The sequence below is a fragment of the Macrotis lagotis genome, chromosome 1 (assembly GCF_037893015.1).
Source record: "Macrotis lagotis isolate mMagLag1 chromosome 1, bilby.v1.9.chrom.fasta, whole genome shotgun sequence".
Taxonomy (NCBI): domain Eukaryota; kingdom Metazoa; phylum Chordata; class Mammalia; order Peramelemorphia; family Peramelidae; genus Macrotis; species Macrotis lagotis.
Genome location: NC_133658.1, coordinates 163,530,664 through 163,549,720, shown reverse-complemented (window position 1 = coordinate 163,549,720; position 19,057 = coordinate 163,530,664). Strand labels below are relative to the sequence as shown.

General features: G+C 35.1%; 1 long non-coding RNA gene across 1 annotated transcript; it reads left to right on the top strand.

Annotated features, from left to right (window-relative positions):
• Positions 1-1,944: 1,944 nt before the first annotated feature.
• Positions 1,945-17,668, top strand: LOC141514626 (uncharacterized). The gene is made up of 3 exons (XR_012476070.1): positions 1,945-2,027; positions 3,621-3,710; positions 17,575-17,668. It is a non-coding gene; the product is annotated as an uncharacterized LOC141514626 (long non-coding RNA).
• The last annotated feature ends 1,389 nt before the right edge of the window (positions 17,669-19,057 follow it).

Sequence of the window (19,057 nt, the reverse complement as noted above, 5' to 3'; positions counted from 1 at the left end):
GCTGAGAGTTGTTGCTTCCATCAAGGTTGTTCATCTCACAGTGTTGTTGTTGATGTGTACATTGTTCTCTTGAACATGTAGGATTTTCCCTTTTTTATAATTTCATCTGGATATAGACCTAGAATTGAAATTGCTAGGTCAAAGGGTATGAAGAGTCTGTTGCTCTTTGAGCATAGTTCCATATTGTCCTCCAGAAAGGTTGGTTCCATTCACAACCCCACTAATAATGCATCAATGTCCCAATCCTTCCACAACCTATGCAATATCAATCAACTTGGCCAATTTCATAGGTGTGAGTTAATACCTTATTGTTGTTTTAATTTGCATTTCTCTAATCAATAATGATTTGGAGCATTTTTTTCATATTTATTTTATATAGCTTTAATTTCTTCATTTGGAAATTGTCTGTTCATATCCTTTGGCCATTTATCAGTTGGGGAATGACTTGTGACTTTAGAAATTTGATGCAATTCTCTATATATTTTAGAAATGAGACTTTTATCAGAACTCCTAGTTGTAAAGACTATTTCCAAGTTTTCTGCTTTCTTTCTAATTTTGGCTATTTTATTAGTGAAAAATCTTTTTAATTTAATATAGTCAAAATATTCATTTTGTAGTTTATAATGTGCTCTAATTCCAATTGTTAGGTCATAAATTTATCCCCTTTCCATAGATCTGTTTATAAAGTATTTCTTGGTCTATTAATCTATCTGTGGTATCACTCTTTATATATAAATCTTGTACCCATTTTGATCTTATTGTGGTATAGGTACCATAGCCTATTCTTGATAGATAGCTTCTATATTCATTGACATTGAATCCTTCCTCATAGCTGTTGCTGTTGCTGCTGCTGCTGATAGCAAAAAACATCCAATATAGAGTGATTGTGTCTGACGGTTTCTTCAATATTCTGTCTCTTGTTTTCCTTAACTACTGTTGAACACTATACTTATTCAATTTGTCTTTCTAGTAACCCTTTCTTCATTTAGATTATTACAATAATATTTATTGTACTATACATACAAATCTTCTGATGTTTCTTTGAATTCCTTATCTTTGTCATTTCATACTCTGTACATTAACATTCTGTTTCATTCACAAGTCTTGTTAAGTTATTTCCTAACTAACGAGGGCTCACTTTCTTTCAGTTCTTTCCAGACAGGAAAAATGTCATAATAAATATTTTGATATGCTGTTCCTTTTTTTCCATTTTTTAAAACTACTTTAGAGCAAATAGGATCATTGGGTTATAGGTTATTTACCATAACAAGTTAGTCACATTCTTTTCATAATTCCAAATTGTTTTGCACACTGATTGTAATCATCCATAGTTGCATTAAGTGAATTATAAGTTAAGCTTGATTGTACATGTATAACCTATGTCAGATTGCTTGCTGCCACAGGGAGGGGGAAGGGAAAGGAGGGTGGTAGAAAAATGTGGAACTCAAAAGCTTGAAAAGGATGAATGTTGAAAACTATCTTTTCATATAAATGGAAAAAAATTAAAAACACAAAAATAATGAATTACATGTAGATAGATCTTTCAGAAACCGAGAATGAATTGTTACTACTGCATTCTACCATGATCAACCAGTATGTATTTATGCTTTTTTTCACCAGTTACATGTTTCCTTGTGAATAGATGGGCCAAACTCCATTGAGTAATTTCTTCAAAGAGATTTTGCACAGTCCTGAAGCTTGATGTAATAATCAAAATACCACAAACAATTTGGAGAATATAGATAATTTCTTTTAAAAAAACTTGTTCTATTAGAATATCAACCATAAATTGGGAATAATAATAGCTGTTCATTTCATAGGATCCTTGTAAAGTTCAGAAAAAATAATTCATATATGAAAGAATGCTTTTAAAATGTCAAGTTCTCTAGAAATCCAGGTACCAGTTGTAGATTATGATTTCACTTTTGCAACTTCTCCAGGATATTCCCCCTTCTCTCTGCCAACATTGCCACCTTCTTGTGCAAGCTTTCATCATCTCACACTTGGAGTATTACAATAGCCTGCTGGTAAGTCTGCCTGCCTCAAGTTTCTCTCCACTTGAATCCATCGTTTAGTAATCACCAAAGTGATTTTACTAAAGTGCATAACTGATCATGACACCTCCTGTTTCACCCAAGTTAGTTATCAGCTCAGCAAAATTCTATTAACACAGTCCATTCTCTATTCTACCATTAAAGTGATTTTCCTAAAGGGAAATCTGTCTATATCATTTCCTTACTCAGGAAACTCCAGTGGTTCCCTATCTGCTTCCAAGATCAAATACAAGTTCTCTGTTTGGTATTCACAATCTTAATAAACTAACATCCTAATTTTCAAATACTTTTATATTTTCCTTCCTGTCACATACTCCTTGAAACAGAGTCACTGGCCTTCTTTCTGTTTCACAAATATTTCTTGGTTTGAAGCATTTTCTCTGTTTCTTATGCCTATTCTCCCTTCTCAGTCCCACTTACTAACTTATCTAACCTTTAAGGCCCAACTAAAATTTCATCTTTTCCTAGAAGTCTCTCCCAACCCCTCTTAATTTTAGTGCCTCCAATCTTTTAAATTATTTTCTTTTTATCCTGTATATATCTTTCTTTGTATATGTTTGTTTGCATGTTATCTCTTCCACCAAATTTAAACTCCTTGGGGGCAGGGATTATTTTTTGGTTCTTTTTGTAATCCTAGTCCTTTGAACATCATTTGGTCCATAAGAGGTGTTTAATACAAACTTTTTGATTGATTGATTGGTTAATTGCAGAGAAGAGAAACTCAAAACTGTGAGACCAGTGAGGAGACAATTCAAATAGTTCAAGAAAGATGGGGGAAAGCCCAAACTAAAGTAGTGACTGTGTGAATAGAAAAAAGGGACAGATGTGTGTATTATGGAGGTAGAATCAATAAGACTCAACAAGTGGTTGGATGTAGGGAATGAGGGAGAAGGGAGAATCTTATGCTACCATCATCAACCTTCGGCTCTTGAGAGGCATGTGTATAGAAAATGGTAGATTTTAAGCACTTGGTATGTACTTAATAATGGGGGAAAATGAGAGAGAACCAAGATTTAAAAATCGAGGAACCTTTCCTTATTGGGAAAAACACTTGGATTGATCCCGAAGAAAATTTCATCTGTTTTAGAAAAGAAATTTAGGATGACAAAAGAAATGCTTGATAAAATGGAGGTTGAACATCTGCCCTCTTAAACTTAACCTTGCCAGGTTCCAACCACATCCTATTTGGGAAAATTTCTAACTGTTAATTACACTTGAGGATATAGTGCTTCATTAAAAATCCTATTGCCTTTCAATAGATTCTTGGGTTATAGTTAGGAGAATATGCTCTTGTTGGCAACCACTGCCACATTCAATCCATGACGGAAAATTGCTATACCTCAAAAGAAGATCAACTGCTTCCATGGTCCCCTCATGCTAGAGATGTCCAAATGTCTCAAACATTTATCTATTTCTGTTTTCTAGTAAACTAGCTTTTAAATCATGGGTTTGATGATGTTTGTCCTTCATTCTCTAAGAAGGCCATGACATCAGGGAGGTAATGCCATAATTGGATTTGAGTGAGGGGATGCAATACTAAATCACCAATCTCACTTTCTCCTCCAGAGTCACCTGGATGCAGTGGCCAGATATGAATCAGGATGAAGTGTTAATTTTCTGAGTCTGGATTTTAATAGCCATCCTCCTGATTCCAAGGTTAGTCCTTTAACCACTTTGCCACCTTACTGCCCTACCCAAGTGGTTCCCTGGAATTTGGCAATCTACTAACCAGTTATTTTCTACTAATTGATCCTTTTGCGTATCAATTAATGAAAGACCCTTTTTTGTAATAGTTCAACAAGATATTCTCATTGCCTTAGACTTATCATGAAAATAAAAGTTTCTAGAATATATTTTATATAAAGAAAAATGGCTTTTGGAAAGAATAGCTAGGAAAGCAAAGAATATGTCTACTGAATTTCTATTGTTATATTTCAATTATTAATTTTCTTTGAAATTGATAATCATAGATTTATACATACTTTTCAGGATAAAATTCTAAAGTAGAAAAAGTTATATATTTTCTACTTAACTTTTTTTAAAAAAGTAAATCTTATTTTTTTAGTTAGCAAGTATTTTTTCCTCATTCCACCAAATTTAAAAAAAAACAAAAGCAAAATAAAATCTTGATAATAAATGTAGTCAGGCAAAACAAATTACCATATTGGCTATGTGTAAAAAATGCACATTGCTTTTTTAATTTGTTGAATCGATTCCTTTTCTTTCAAAAGGTGTATAGCAATCCCCATCATTAGTCCTCTAGGATCATGGTTGTGTACTCTGTTGAAAGGAGTTAGGAAGCTTTTCAGAAATGTTCATTTTTTTAATGTGAAAATGGTATGCTTTTATTTATTTTTTAAATATTTATTCTCATTATGTTCAAATTTTTTTTACATTAATAAAATATTCTTGTTTAAGAGTAAATGAAATACCCCCTTCCCCCCATGAATATAGACTTGCTTGAGTGATAAAGTAAAGGGGAGAGAAAAAAAATTAAAATAAAAAAATAGTAATAATTGTAGGTATGGCCAGGTGGTGCAATGGACAAAGCACCAGCCCTGGAGCCACTAGCACCTGAGCCCATATCCAGCCCCATAGACCCAACAATCACCCAGACGTGTGACATGCAAGCCACCTGATCCCCACTGCCCTGCAAAAACCAAAAAGAAGGAAAAAAAGACTCAAAATAAAATAAAATAGTAATAATAGTAGGGGTGGCTGGCTGGCAGACAGAGCATTGGCCCTTGAGCCAGGAGCACCCAGGTCCAAATCTGGCCTCAGACACCCAAAGACCACCCTGCTATGCATCTCCAGGCAGGCCACCCAGCCCCATTTGCCCTGCATCCCCCCACAAGTAATAATAATAAAAAATGTGCTTCAGTCTTTGTTCCAACACCAACAACTCTGTCGTGCGTGGATCACATTCTTTATGGTAAGTCCATCAAAAACATTACTTCCATATTTTTCCAATGTTGCTATTGCTGATCGCAACTCCCTCCTTTCATATTTCTCCACTACCATGTACTATATTTTCTCTCTCCTTTCACTCTGATTCTGCTGTAGGATAGCAGAGTGGCACAGCAGACAGATCCCTGGTCTTGGGGCCAATAGGCACTGAGCTCCCATACCACCCCTTAGACCCAGCATCCACCTAGCCCTATGGTCTTGGACAGGCCTTCCAATCCCAGCCCCTTGCAAGAAGTAAAAAAGAAAATGTGTTATATCTGACCACTCTCCCCTCATGGTCCATTCGCTCCTCCTTCATTCACATCCCCACCCCTTTCCCCCGCTCCCTCCTTCTTAATCTAGATGCCTATACCCCACTGAGAATATATGCTGTTTCCTCTCCTAGCCACCTCTGATGAGAACAAAGATTCCCTCATTCCCCCTTGCCTCCCCCCTTCCATATCATTGAAACAGCTCATTGTAATAAAGAAAAATCTTATTATATGAAATATCTTGGCCTATTCCCCCTCTCCTTTTTCTTTCTCCCATTCCATTTCCCTTTTTTCTATTGACTCCATTTTTACACCATATTTTATCTTCTAATTCAGCTTTCTCCTGTGCTTCAACTATAAAAGCTCCCTCTACCTGCTCTGTTAACTGAGAAGGTTCATATGAGTATTATCAGTGTCATTTTCCTTTTTTTATATGCATATCTTCCTCTAATTTATTTATTTTTTATTCTCATTTTGTACAAATTTTTTTACATTAATAAAATATTCTTGTTTACAAGTAAACAAAATACCCCTCCCCCCATGAATATAGATAGACTTGCTTGGGCGAAAAAAATAAAGGGGGAGAGAAAAAAATTAAAATTAAAAAAAATAATAGTAATAATTGTAGGTATGGCCAGGAGGCGCAATGGACAAAGCACCAGCCCTGGAGCCATGAGCACCCGAGTCCATATCCAGCCTCGAAAACCCAACAATCACCCAGCCATGTGACATGCAAGCCACCAGATCCCCACTGCCCTGCAAAAAAACCAAAAAGAAGAAAAAAAAAAGACCCAAAATAAAATAAAATAGTAATAATAGTAGGGGTGGCTGGGTGGTAGACAGAGCATTGACCCTTGAGCCAGGAGCACCTGGGTCCAAATCCGGTCCCAGACACTCAAAGGTCACCCTGCTATGTGGCCCCAGGCAGGCCACCCAGCTCCACTTGCCCTACACCCTCCCCCAAATAATAATAAAAAATGTGCTTCAGTTTTTGTTCCAACACCAACAACTCTGTAACGGGTGGATCACATTCTTTATGATAAGTTCATCACAAAAGTTACTTCCATATTTTTCCAATGTTGCCATTGCTGATCGCAACTCCCTCCTTTCTTATTTCTCCACTATCATGTACGATATTTTCTCTCTCCTTTCACTCTGACTCTGCTGTAAGGTTGCTGAGTGGTACAGCAGACAGATCCCTGGTCCTGGGGCCAAGAGGCCCTGAGCCCCCATACCACCCCTTAGGCCCAGTATCCACCTGGCCCTATGGTCCTGGGCAGGCCTTTCAATCCAAGCCCCTTGCAAGAAGTAAAACAGAAACGTGTTATATCTGACCACTGTCCCCCCATGGTCCATCCTCTCCTCCTTTATTCACATCCCCACCCCTTCCCCCTGCTCCCCCCTCCTTCTTACTCCAGATGTCTATACCCCATTGATTATATTTGCTGTTTCCTCTCTTAGCCATCTCTGATGAGAGCAAAGGTTCCCTTTTTCTCCCTTGCCTCCCCCCTTCCATATCATTGCAATAGCTCATTGTAATAAAAAAAATCTTATTATGTGAAATATCTTGGACTATTCCCCCTCTCCTTTTTCTTTCTCCCATTCCATTTCCCTTTTTTCTATTGACTCCATTTTTACACCATAATTTATCTTTGAATTCAGCTTTCTCCTGTGCTTCAACTATAAAAGCTCCCTCTACCTGCTCTATGAACTGAGAAGGTTCATATGAATATTATCAGTATCATTTTTCTGTATAGAAAACTGCATGTATATGCAGTTCATCCTCATTAAGTCCCTCATATTTCCCCCCTCTCCTCCAATCTCCATGCTTCACCTGAGTCCTGTATCTGAAGATCAAACCTTCTGTTCAGCTCTGGCCATTCCAAAAGGAACATTTGAAATTCCCCTGGTTCATTGAAAGTCCATCTTTGTCCCTGGAAGAGGACATTCAGCCTTGCTGGGTAGTTCATTCTTGGCTGCATTCTAAGCTATTTTGCTTTCCGGTATATTGTAGTCCAAGCCCTGCGAGCTTCCAAAGTAGTTGCTGCTAAGTCCTGTGTGATCCTGACTGCAGCTCCATGATATTTGAACTGTGTCCTTCTGGCTGCTTGTAATATTTTCTCTTTGACTTGGGAGTTCTGGAACTTGGCTATAATATTCCTAGGGGTTGGTTTTTTGGGATCTCTTTCTCGGGGGGATCGGTGGATTCTCTCCATTTCTATTTTGCCCTCTGCTTCTGGAATATCAGGCCACTTTTCCTGTAGTAATTCTTTGAAAATGATGTTAAGGCTCTTTTCCTGATCATGACTTTCAGGTATTCCAATAATTTTTATATTATCTTTCCTAAGTCTGTTTTCCATACCAGTTTTTTTTTTCAATGAGATATTTCACATTTTCTTCTAATTTTTCATTTTTTTGGTTTTGAAGTATTGATTCCTGATTTCTGGTAAATTCATCAATCTCCCTGAATTCTATTCTTTGTCTGAAGGATTTGTTCTCCTCAGAGAGTTTTCTTATCTATTTTTCCATCTGGCCAATTTTGCTTTTGAAAGCATTCTTCTCCTCAATAACTTTTTGAACTGTTTTATCCATTTGACCTAAGCTGGTTTTTGGCATGCTATTTTCTTCAGCAGTTTTTTGGATTTCCTTGACTAAGCTGCTGACTTCATTTTCATGTTTTTCCTGCATCTCTCTCCTTTCTTTTCCCAGTTTTTCTTCCAACACCCTCATTTGATTTTCAATATTATTCAATCCCTAGTAAAAATTTGGACATTATTATTTTTGCTTTTCAGAGAAAGTAACTGAATTTCAAATAATAAACACAAGGTCTTATAGCATCTAAAAAAGGATCTTGAGTTCAAACCCAACTTTTCTGATCATATTTTTTTTAATTAAATTTATTTTCTGTACATTTTAAGTTTCAAAATTTCTCCCTCCTTCCCCACCCCACACTACAGAAGGCTGCTATTTAATATATGTGTGTTTTATGTATGTATATATATATATATATATATATGTTTTTATATATTTGGCTCACATATATATGTGTGTATATATATATATATATATATATATATATATATATATATGCTTGTGTGTAAGTATATCCACAAACATGCATAGATCCAGGTATGTCTTAAACTATACTATAAATACTTCTGTTTATCTGTTATGCCTCTGGAGGTGGCTGGCCTCTTCTTCATAAGTCCTTTGTAGTTAGCTGTGGTACCTTAGTTGAAATATTTATAATATTCAGGATAACTTAGTTTTTTGAAGTTATTCTTTGAACAATAATGTTGCTACTGTCTCTAGCTGCTTGTTTCACTCTTCCTTATTTTTTGCATATCTTTCCATATTTTTTTTGCAAGGTAATGGGGTTAAATGGCTTGCCTAGGGCCACACAGCTAGGTAATTGTTTAGTATCTAAGGCCAGATTTGAACTTGGGTACTCTTGACTCCTAACCACCCCCTTTCCATGTTTTTCTAAAACCAACTCATCATGTCTTATAGTGTAGTAGTTCTATCACAATCATGCAGCACAACTTGTTTAGCCATTCCCCAATTGATGGATATTCCTCAATCTCCAGTTTCTTGCCAACATGTTAAATTTCTTTATTGTCATTTTCACTTGATAAAATCATTACTATTTCTGAAGTTGAACCATTTGACTGTAGTTGGGGTTTGCTAAGGAGATGGAGAGCAGGGGTGGCTCCCTTCATTGAGGAGGATTGGAGGATTGGGAGATAGGCAGAGCTGATGAATTTTGAGGAGCTGCTATTCATGATGGATCTTGGGTCATTTTATTGGGGGGTTCAAAGGGAAATGATGATCATGATGATGGTTTCATTGCACTCATATAGAGCCTCTTTTTGCTTTCTTGGGTTACCTCACTGCTACAGGTTAACTGGCTTGTTTGCCCAGAAGACTGATTTTCTGATTGATTATTCAAAGAGGATAATGAAGAAGGGTTTAGTTTATAAGGTTTTAAAATTTGTTGGTAATATATAAAATCCATTGAACATTGAATAATCAATGCATACTCCAATACTAAGATCACTGAGTATATTTCAGCTCCTTCATTGGTCTGTAGTATCCATATAACCCTTTTTCTACCTAGCTGTGTAATCTTAGACCACTCAACATCTATATGACTTCTTTTTCCTCATTTAAATAATTATTAGACAAGATAGTCTGTGTGTGTGTTAATTACATTCACTTCTAAACTAGTTTCTAAAAAGTATCCTTGAGGGGCAGCTGTGTGGCACAGTCGATAAAGCACCAACCTTGGAATCAGGAGGACATGAGTTCAAGACACTTAATTCCCTAGCTGTGTGATCTTAGTCAAGTCACTCAACCCCATTGCCCTGCAAAAACCAAAAAAAAGAAAAAAGAAAAAAAGCATCCTTTAACTTTATGATATGATGTCCTCTACCAAAAGGAAAAAGGAATATTGTTGTCTCTTAAACAGAGGTTGTAAATCCCCCTCTCCTCATCAGTCCAAGCATTTTATTTTATGATACTATAGAGACTTTAGAAAGAAAAAAAATGAAAACATTTATATAGCACTGTCAGGTTTACAAAGTGCTTTCACGTCATCTCCATACTTCGGAGCTGATTGATTCTTGTGCTTTTCTCCTTGTGGATTGCAAAAAGAGATAGGGAGAGGTTAGATTTAGACCCTTTTCGTAAAGAAGAGTCCACTTCAGTATACATGAGGAGGGACCTTCTACATAGCAAATCTAGATTAGAGGTTGATCTAATGGGGAGACAGACCTCTTTTTCCCCTTCAAGAGAAGCTATTTTATGCTTTGCTTTCCATTTGTCATTTCTAGGGATGAGTGAGTAATGATTAAATTACCAGGAGACTGAAAAGATTAGAAAGCCATATTTGTCGAAAGTGTTAGGAGCCTGACTTCTTCATGAGGTGATGGAGAGAATTGTTTCCCTCTAATGTGGTCACCTATATGTCAAGGAGATATATCTTACTCTATCCTCTTTCAAGTTGTTAGGATACTGAATAAATGAAAACAGAAAACCTTCTGGGTATGTTTTTGTGACAATCTCTCAGAAAATATACAGAAGATAATAGTTGATTTGGTCATGCTAATTGTGCTAACCTGAGCTTGTAGTGGGTCTCTCTTCCAAGGCTGGAACAAACAAGCTTTGTGAATAGCACTGTTTTCTTTATTGAACTTCTGGGAAAGAAAATTCATTAGTAAACATAGTTATAAACAACTTCTTAGTTTGAACTGAGAACTATACTCTTTTCCCTGTCTGATGTGAAGATCCAACATTATTTGAAGTAGAAATAATTGTTGGATAATAAAATTGATGATTTATCATTAATAGGTTAATTACTGCTCTATGGAGGTGGGGTGCTCCTCCATAGAGGAGTATATGTTTACTGAAGTTCCTTCATGGTGGCTTGAGTTGAGAACTTGTTTCATTCTTTTTTCCCCCCTTGATGGGATCTGTAGCTTTTAAGGTCTGTGCAGAGGCTTCATTTAAAGTTGTTTTGAGAACTAACTTTTTTACTGCCATCTTGGCATCCAGAAGTTCTGATATTGTTTAAATACAGACTGAAGCATACTATTTTCACTTTATTTATTTTATTCAAATCGTCTTGTATAAATGACTAATAGAGAAATGTTTTACTTGCACTTGTATAACCTATGTCTAATTGCTTGCTCTCTTGGGGAGGAGTAAGCAAGGAATGGAGGAATGGTATTTGTAACCCAAAACTTTAAATAAAAATGTAAGAAGAATTGACAAAAATTAGATAAAATATGAAAGTTTTCATCTACCTCTTTAAGGTTGATTCATTCATTCTATTGATAGGAATTATAAAATTTGAATCACAAGGGGGGTCATTTCCAAGAAGAAAAGGAAGCAAACCAATCTGTAATATTTTTCATGATGCCCTACATAGGAAGAATTGGAAGGTCTTATAAGGTATAGCCTAGGATTTTGCATATCAGAGATAATAGAAAGGTTGAAGACAAAAGTTCCCCATTCCAGGAAAAGCCAGAAGTGGAAGAAAATGATGAAATTAATGTGAGGTTCAGCCTTGCCATTTGAACTCTCTTGGGGGTTGGACCTACTCTGAATAAGAACACACAAGAGAAGGGAGAGAGAGAGAGAGAGAGAGAGAGAGAGAGAGAGAGAGAGAGAGAGAGAGAGAGAGAGAGACTGAATTCTATATCCAGCCCTTAGAAAATAGGTTCCCCTAGACAATGTTCCAATGTTTTCCACTTAAGAATAATTAAATAAAGTAGGTGAAAGAGTAAAGAATATTAGGTTACCATTTCCTCCTGGCTTCATTCTTCATTTCTGTTATTATATAAATCCTGTATGAAAATGTCAAATTAGAGCTTTTTTGAATAAATTTTTTTTATATATGAAGGTACAGTGGATAACCTTTGGGCTTCTTGTTGTAGATTAATAGAAATATAATGCAAAACCTGTGGATTGTTTTTAAAATCTAACTGATTGATTTATTTATTATTTTTTTAGGGTTTTGCAAGGCAATGGGGTTAAGAGGCTTGCCCAAGGCCACACAGCTAGGTAATTATTTAGTGTCTGAGGCTGGATTTGTACCCAGGTACTCCTGACTCCAGGGCCAGTGCTCTATTCACTGCACCACCTACCTGCCCTGAATGATTTATTTTAAATAAAATTGAACACTTTAATGAGAGATACTACACAAACACACACACAAACATGACATGTACTTTTCTTTTACTTTTACTTTACTTTTCATGTAAATGTACATTTAACTGTATATACATTTATACACAGTAGCAACACATGACCAAAAACTTTTAAATCATGAGACCTGTGAATTCAACTTTTCTGCAGTCTGCTTTTTGTTGTCTCTCATATATTAAATATACTGCAATTTATTTAGCATAGCATAACTACCTGCAGTTCAATATGGCTTATGTTCCATTCTCTTTTTCTATTATTTGACCTGGGAGACAATCATGTATTACAGCAATATCTATGATTCCGATAGTGATGTTGCTTCATAACACGAGTCTCTATTGCATGGAAATCCCCCATTAAAAAGAACATAGAACAGGGGGAGAATATGCAATTGGAAAATATTTAGGAGAAGGAGAGTAATGCTATTCAGGCTCAAGGGCAAGAACTGGTCTTTCAGATAATATACATTGCATATTGTGTTTTTAAAAAAGAAGTCATTTATTCCAACTGGTTTATTGATTTCATCTGCCTCTGTGTATATGTTAGGATTATTATAAATTTCCATGGAGGTTCAAGAGAACCTTATGAATCACTGCTTAGTAATGGAAGTTGGGGGAAGATACCATAATAGAATCAGAATCATATTTGCTTAGAACTGGAAGGGATTTTAGAGGTCATCTAATTGAAACTCCTGCCCAGCACAGAAATCCTCTGGAACACCCCCTGGCAAATGTTACTTCATCCTACATTTGTGATGGTGCCATGTATAGACTGTCACCTATGGAGTCAGGAATATTTGAATTAAAAGCCCGTTTTAGAGACTTGTTTAACTTGTGTTGTTGGATCTGGAAACTTGTTTTAACTGTTTCTGACTCTTTGCAATTGTGTTTGGGGTTTTCTTGGCAGAATGGTTTGCCATTTCCTTTTTTACATAGCATAAATACCTCATTAGCTATTTCTCTGAATGTGGATAGCATCTTCCTTCATAAGGATCTTCCTTCCTAGATCCTTTGTAGTTAATTTGGGTATTTATAATAGTCAAAATAACTTGGTCACTGAAAAGTTGTTTTTAAAACAACATTGCTATCTTTATTCTGCTCCTTTTGTTCATTCTTATTTTGTTTAAGTCCTTCCATTTTTCTGAAATAATCAAACATAATTTCTTATAGCACAGTTCATCTAACCCAACTTGTTTAGCCATTCTCCAATTGATGGGCATCCCTGCTGTGTCCAGTTCTTTTCCATCAGAAAGAGAGCTGTTTTAAATACTTTAGAACATATAGAGTCTTTTCCTTTTTCTTTAATCATCTTGGGAAACAGACCTATTAAGGTATAAGCAGTTTTATAACTCTTTGGGCATAATTGCAAATTTCTCCCCAAAATGGTTTAAACAGTTCACAGTTCCACCAAACAGCAAATTAGGGTCCCATTTTTTCTACATCCTTTCTAGCATTATTTGTCATTTTCCCTTTTTTTATTCTTAGCCTATCTGATAGGTGTAGAATATTTAATGTGCTTGAATTTGCATTTCTCTAATCAATCATGATTTAGAATATTTTATCTAACCATAAATTGTTTTGATTTTTTCCAGTTCAATTTATAGATGAGAAAACTGACAGAGTTAAATGACTTGCCCAGGGTCACACATTTGCTAAGTTATCTGAGGCCAGATATGAACTAAGCTTTTCCTGACTCCAGGCATGACATTTTATCTACTGTACTACCTAATGGCAATATTGTAATCTTTTGTAAATCCTTTAGTCTCCATCTACCTGTTTCCTCATATGTAAAATGGGAATAATAATAGGACCTATCTTCCAGGATAGTTGTGAGAATCAAATGAGATAACATTTGTCAAATGTTTTACAAACATTAAAGCACTATATCTAAATACTATTATTATCAATATTATTAATTTTCATTTTTGTTATTTTTTAATTTCAGGACCAGGGATCTCTCTATCTTTAAAGACAGATTTCCCTATTTTTGTAATAGCAGATATAGTGTGTTTAAATCAATCAAAATTAATTCAATTATGTTTTAATTCCTTACATAGAATAAAAATTGGCCTCCTTTTAATTTCCTATAGCTACAATTTACTCTTTTTTTTTTTTTTGAAGTCAGGTCTTACTATTCCATTTCCAATTTGATGCCATTTCTCCAATTCTCTATGATTTTTTAATTTAGATATTATGTACACATTACTATAGAACATTCCCTTAACTAACAGGATAATCCTCACTCTGATTCATTTCATGAAAATTCCAATCTGAGAATCTTCTGTTAAATATCCAGAAGACTGCTTCTCATTCCTTTTTTGCCTCCCTTATCTCTTATTTATTTATTTTTAAATTTTATTTATTTTCATTCATATACTCATGTATATTTTTAAGTTACAAAATTTCCTTCCACCCTTCCTTCCCACCTCCCTCCCTTCAGTGTTTCGAAAATAGTAGGTATTTAATAAATGATGCACTAAAAATTGAAGATAAGCTTGTTTTTTAGGGTTTGCTTAATCTCCCATGGAATAGATGTGTGTGTGTGTGTGTGTGTGTGTGTGTGTGTGTGTGTGTGTGTGTGTGTGTATGTATATCTCGCCTACATAAAATATCTATTCCTTGTTCCCTAAGGAGAAAATAACTTGTAAGATTTCTTTATTAAGCAAGATGGTAAGATTCTACAAAAATAAATTATATTGTTCTTTGACATAAGCTTTTTTTGCATAAGTGAATATTATGAGCTAGGAATTTTCATTAGAGTGAAAAATGGAGATCTCTAAAGATCTGCTTTATCAACTTAAAGATTTATCAATTTAAGGAAAATCTAGTTTTATCAATACATTCAATATTTTAATAGAAATGAATGTTGAACTTTATCAAAACCTTTTTTCTGCATCTACTGATATAATTAGATTTTTAAAAAACTTTTTTATCAATGTAATCAATTATTAATGGTTCTCTTAATGTTAATCCATCTTTTCATTCCTGATATAAATCAGACTTGATTATAATGCACAATCTTTGTAATTATATTGTTGTAATCTTTTAGTATTTTCTTTAGAAGCACTTATGAAAGAAGGCTCTTGAAGTAAGGTGGGACTAGAATGTAGAGGATTTTCAATGGCAAAATTTGAACTTCAGATATTAAAGATTATAAGGGCATTGCAAGGATTTGAGCAGAGGAGTGATATGATCAGTTTTTTGTACAAGAAAGATTTGTATATCGTATATTATGAAGGATATTCTGGAATAGGGAAACAATACATGTTAGATCTGTCAAGTTGCTATTGAATTTTTTCAGTTAGATAGTAATAAGGGCTTGTACTAGGATATAGGAACAAAGAGAGAACCCATGGTGAAGTAAGAATTAGGTGTTGGCAGTAGCATGGTATGGTAAAATGAGTATTTGACCAGGAATAAGAAAATTTAGGTACAGCCCTGCATCAGAAAGTATCTGCATGATGATGGGCATGCTGCTTATCTCACAAAGACTCAGTTACTTTATTTGTAAAATGGAGGAAATTATATTTGCAATGCCTGGTTTCCATGGCTGCTGTGAGGAAAGAGCTTTGAAAATTTTAAAGGAACATGACAACATGAACTAATATAAATAGTACATCTTGTTTCTTCTGCCTTGACATTAATTATATCTGCCAATCTTTGTTCTACAAAACCCCTGCCTAATTTAGGTGCCCAACACCTCTCACCTGGACTATTTCAGTCACATCCTCACTGTTCTACATTTGCTCTACTCCAAACTATTCTCTCCATAGACTCAGGTGATGTTCTTAAAGCATAGGGCTAATCATATGAATCTACTGTAAATAAACCTCAGGGTGTCTAGGATCAAATACCAATTCTTGTCTGGCATTTATTGTCATATATACACTTTAATACATATATATTTGTGTGTGTGTGTGTGTGTGTGTGTGTGTGTGTGTGTGAGAGAGAGAGAGAGAGAGAGAGAGAGAGAGAGAGAGAGAGAGAGGAAGAGGAAGAGAGAGGAGAGAGTATACTATATTATAATGTTGTGTAACATATATCAGCACCAAGGCAAATGGGAAAATGCTCTCAAACAGACTTCAACTAAACTATCACTGAGGGATGCCCTCTAGTCTAGCCTGTATCAGAACTTGTAAAAATTGTAGTATCTGTTATATATTGACTAACAAGCTTGGAGAAATTACAGAGAAAAATGACTTTTAAAAATGAGAATATTTTTACCTATGTGAACACTAATCAGAAACACATTAAACGTCTATCTTAAATTGGGTTTCTTCCATTTGTAGTACAGATTAACATGAACTTTGCTGTTGTTGTTTGTTTTTTCGTCCCTAGTCCAGCTAAGAAAAGCTCCCCAAACAACTTTTTGTCTCTTTTATGTGATAAAAGTTAAGTTACCTCCTAGAAATTCTAAGAGCATTCTAACTTTGTAATGCCTGTTTAGGATTAAATTCAGAAAATTTGTGCTTAACTTTTACTTGGTTATAAGTGATGTGATTGGACTAGCTTAGCCAGTGTTTGTCCTGTGATTCCTTTCATCTGTAGCATATTCTAAAATCCAAAATGAATCCAAAACTGAAGGCCCTTCTCTGCAGCCAAGTCTTCTTTCCTAGAGGATCAGTAAATCGTATTAATGAGAGAGCACACTGATTGAAAGCCTCATAGAAGCTATTTTATTGATCAGAGATAACAAACCTGAAACTTCACCACGCTGATCACACTGGCTATAGTTCCAAGAAGAGTGAACCAGAGAAAACACTTACCCTCCAGGTTGTTATCCACTATCTTTAAAAGCATACATGTGATTACACTAGGGGCATTTCAGCATCTCTGAGAAGATAACTTGCTCAACCAGAATCTCAATTTTGCATATATGTACCTTATCATTTTCTTAAATCAAAAACATTGATCTTCATGTCTAGACTATGACTCAAATGTAGAACTGTTGGTAATTCCTATTTTCAACCTATTGTCAAAAGTAACTATGGCCATTTACTCTTCATATTAATATGATAGGCTTGAGGGATGGCAACTATTATGAATATTGGTTTATGGTCACTTTATAAAGCTAACAATAAATTTGCCAAATTTGCCAAAACATATTGAATATTAGTCTGGAACCCTGGATGATTCTGAGGCAAACATTAGCAGTTTGGACTTTGTGCATTTCATAGGATATATCATTAGAATGTGAGGACCTTGAATCCAAGGGGTTTTTTTTACCTTTCTTTATACCCTACATTGCTTAACACAGTGTTGGAACCTAGTAAACGATTAATGCCTCTTGACTTGCCATGGTACTAAAAACCAGTATATAGCAAATGCACATTTAGAATATATAAATATATTCCCCAAGTTCTATTCCTCATGGTGCAATGGAATCTAAAAGTCATATTTGGAGAGGATAATTACTTAGCACCTAGGTGACCTTTTATTTTTTAGCAAGGAATTGTGGTTAAGTGACTTACCCAAGGTCACACAGGTAATTATTAAGTATCTTAGACCGAATTTGGACTCAGATCCTCATGACTCTAGGATCAGTGCTCTATCCATTGCACCACCTAAATGCCCATGATCATTTATTTTTATCCATAGAAACTCATGGATACTGCTAATGAAGGAATGGAAGAAGCTGTAGTTTATGCTGTTATGGTGAGTATATATGTCAATGAAATTATGCATGCATAAATTATTTAAGGAAAAATTTTCATATCACAAGTAAAAGCAACATGTATGTCTACATAATTATTATCTTCACTAACATAAATTCATTAATATGCCATTGACCTGTGACTTCATTGTGTGGATAATTTTTCCACGATTCAGATTATAACTTGTAATTTATAGTTTTTAGAGAGTAGTCAGATAAAAGAGATTAAATAGTCTGCTCATGGTCATACAACTAATATCATAGGTGAGGCTTTCACTCATAATTTCTTGACTCCATATTCAACTGTCAATGCTGTTTCTTTGTAATAACCTCCCACCTCATCATCCTAATCTCCAGTTGTCCTGACCCACATTTGCCAACTAGATTTAGAGGACTGGAGGAGAAAGTAAGACTGATGATTTTGTCCATCCTCCCTCACTTAAATCCAATTCGCTTGTATGTCATGGCAACATCTACCTGATGTCATGGGCCCTTTCAAGAACAAAGGATAAACAGCAACAATAACAATTGTTATATCCTAATAGAAAGATAACTGGGTGGTGTAGTGTATAGTGTTATGTCTAGAGTCAGGAAGGCAGTCCATCTTCATATTACTGGCTGTGTGACACTGGGAAAGTTTCTTAAGTTCTGCCTCAGTTTCTGGAAAACAGCAAGATGAGGATAATAGCAGTACCTACCTGCTTGGATTATGAGGATTAAAGAAGATATTTTTTGTAGTTTGTAGTTTATTTTCTTTCTTCTACCCCTCAAATGGGGGATTGGTGGGGTATTCAATATATTTAAGTAGGGGAAAAATTCAGATTCTTGTTAAGATGAACTTGTTTATAAAAGAATGACCTGGAGGCTAAAAATGCTTCATTCATCTTTTCTCTAATACAGTTGTAAGAACAGACTTACTTTTGAAGCTCTTTTGTCTTCATTGCTGTTTACTAGGGAATAGTTTTTAATGATAGTGCTAGTTGTTTTTAATTCATTTCTGCCTCTTGTTACTGTCTCAAAAGGTAGAAAGCACATTTGTTAAAGAGATTAGAGGTACTGTATTAGATGCTATAACTGATCAATTAATTCTCTCAAGATTAAATCAAACTCAGCTTCATGGTGAGATGAAATATTGAGTATTGCTAAATTCATCACAGTTCTGTACCCTCTGGATCACTTTTCCATGTCAGGAAAATGTCTTTAGTATTATTTTTCTCTATTTAAACTAAAATTGGGGACTTTTTTACAGAGGTGAGAAAATACTGCACATAGGTATATATTTTATAATAAAAGGTTAGTCTGTAAAATAGCTGCTCTTTGGCTACATCAAGCTGTGGGGGTTGGGGGAACCCTGTAAATTTATAGCAGGAAAAATATTATCTATATCAGTTTTTTGCCAATTATTTAATGGAAAGAAAGCATTTTGTA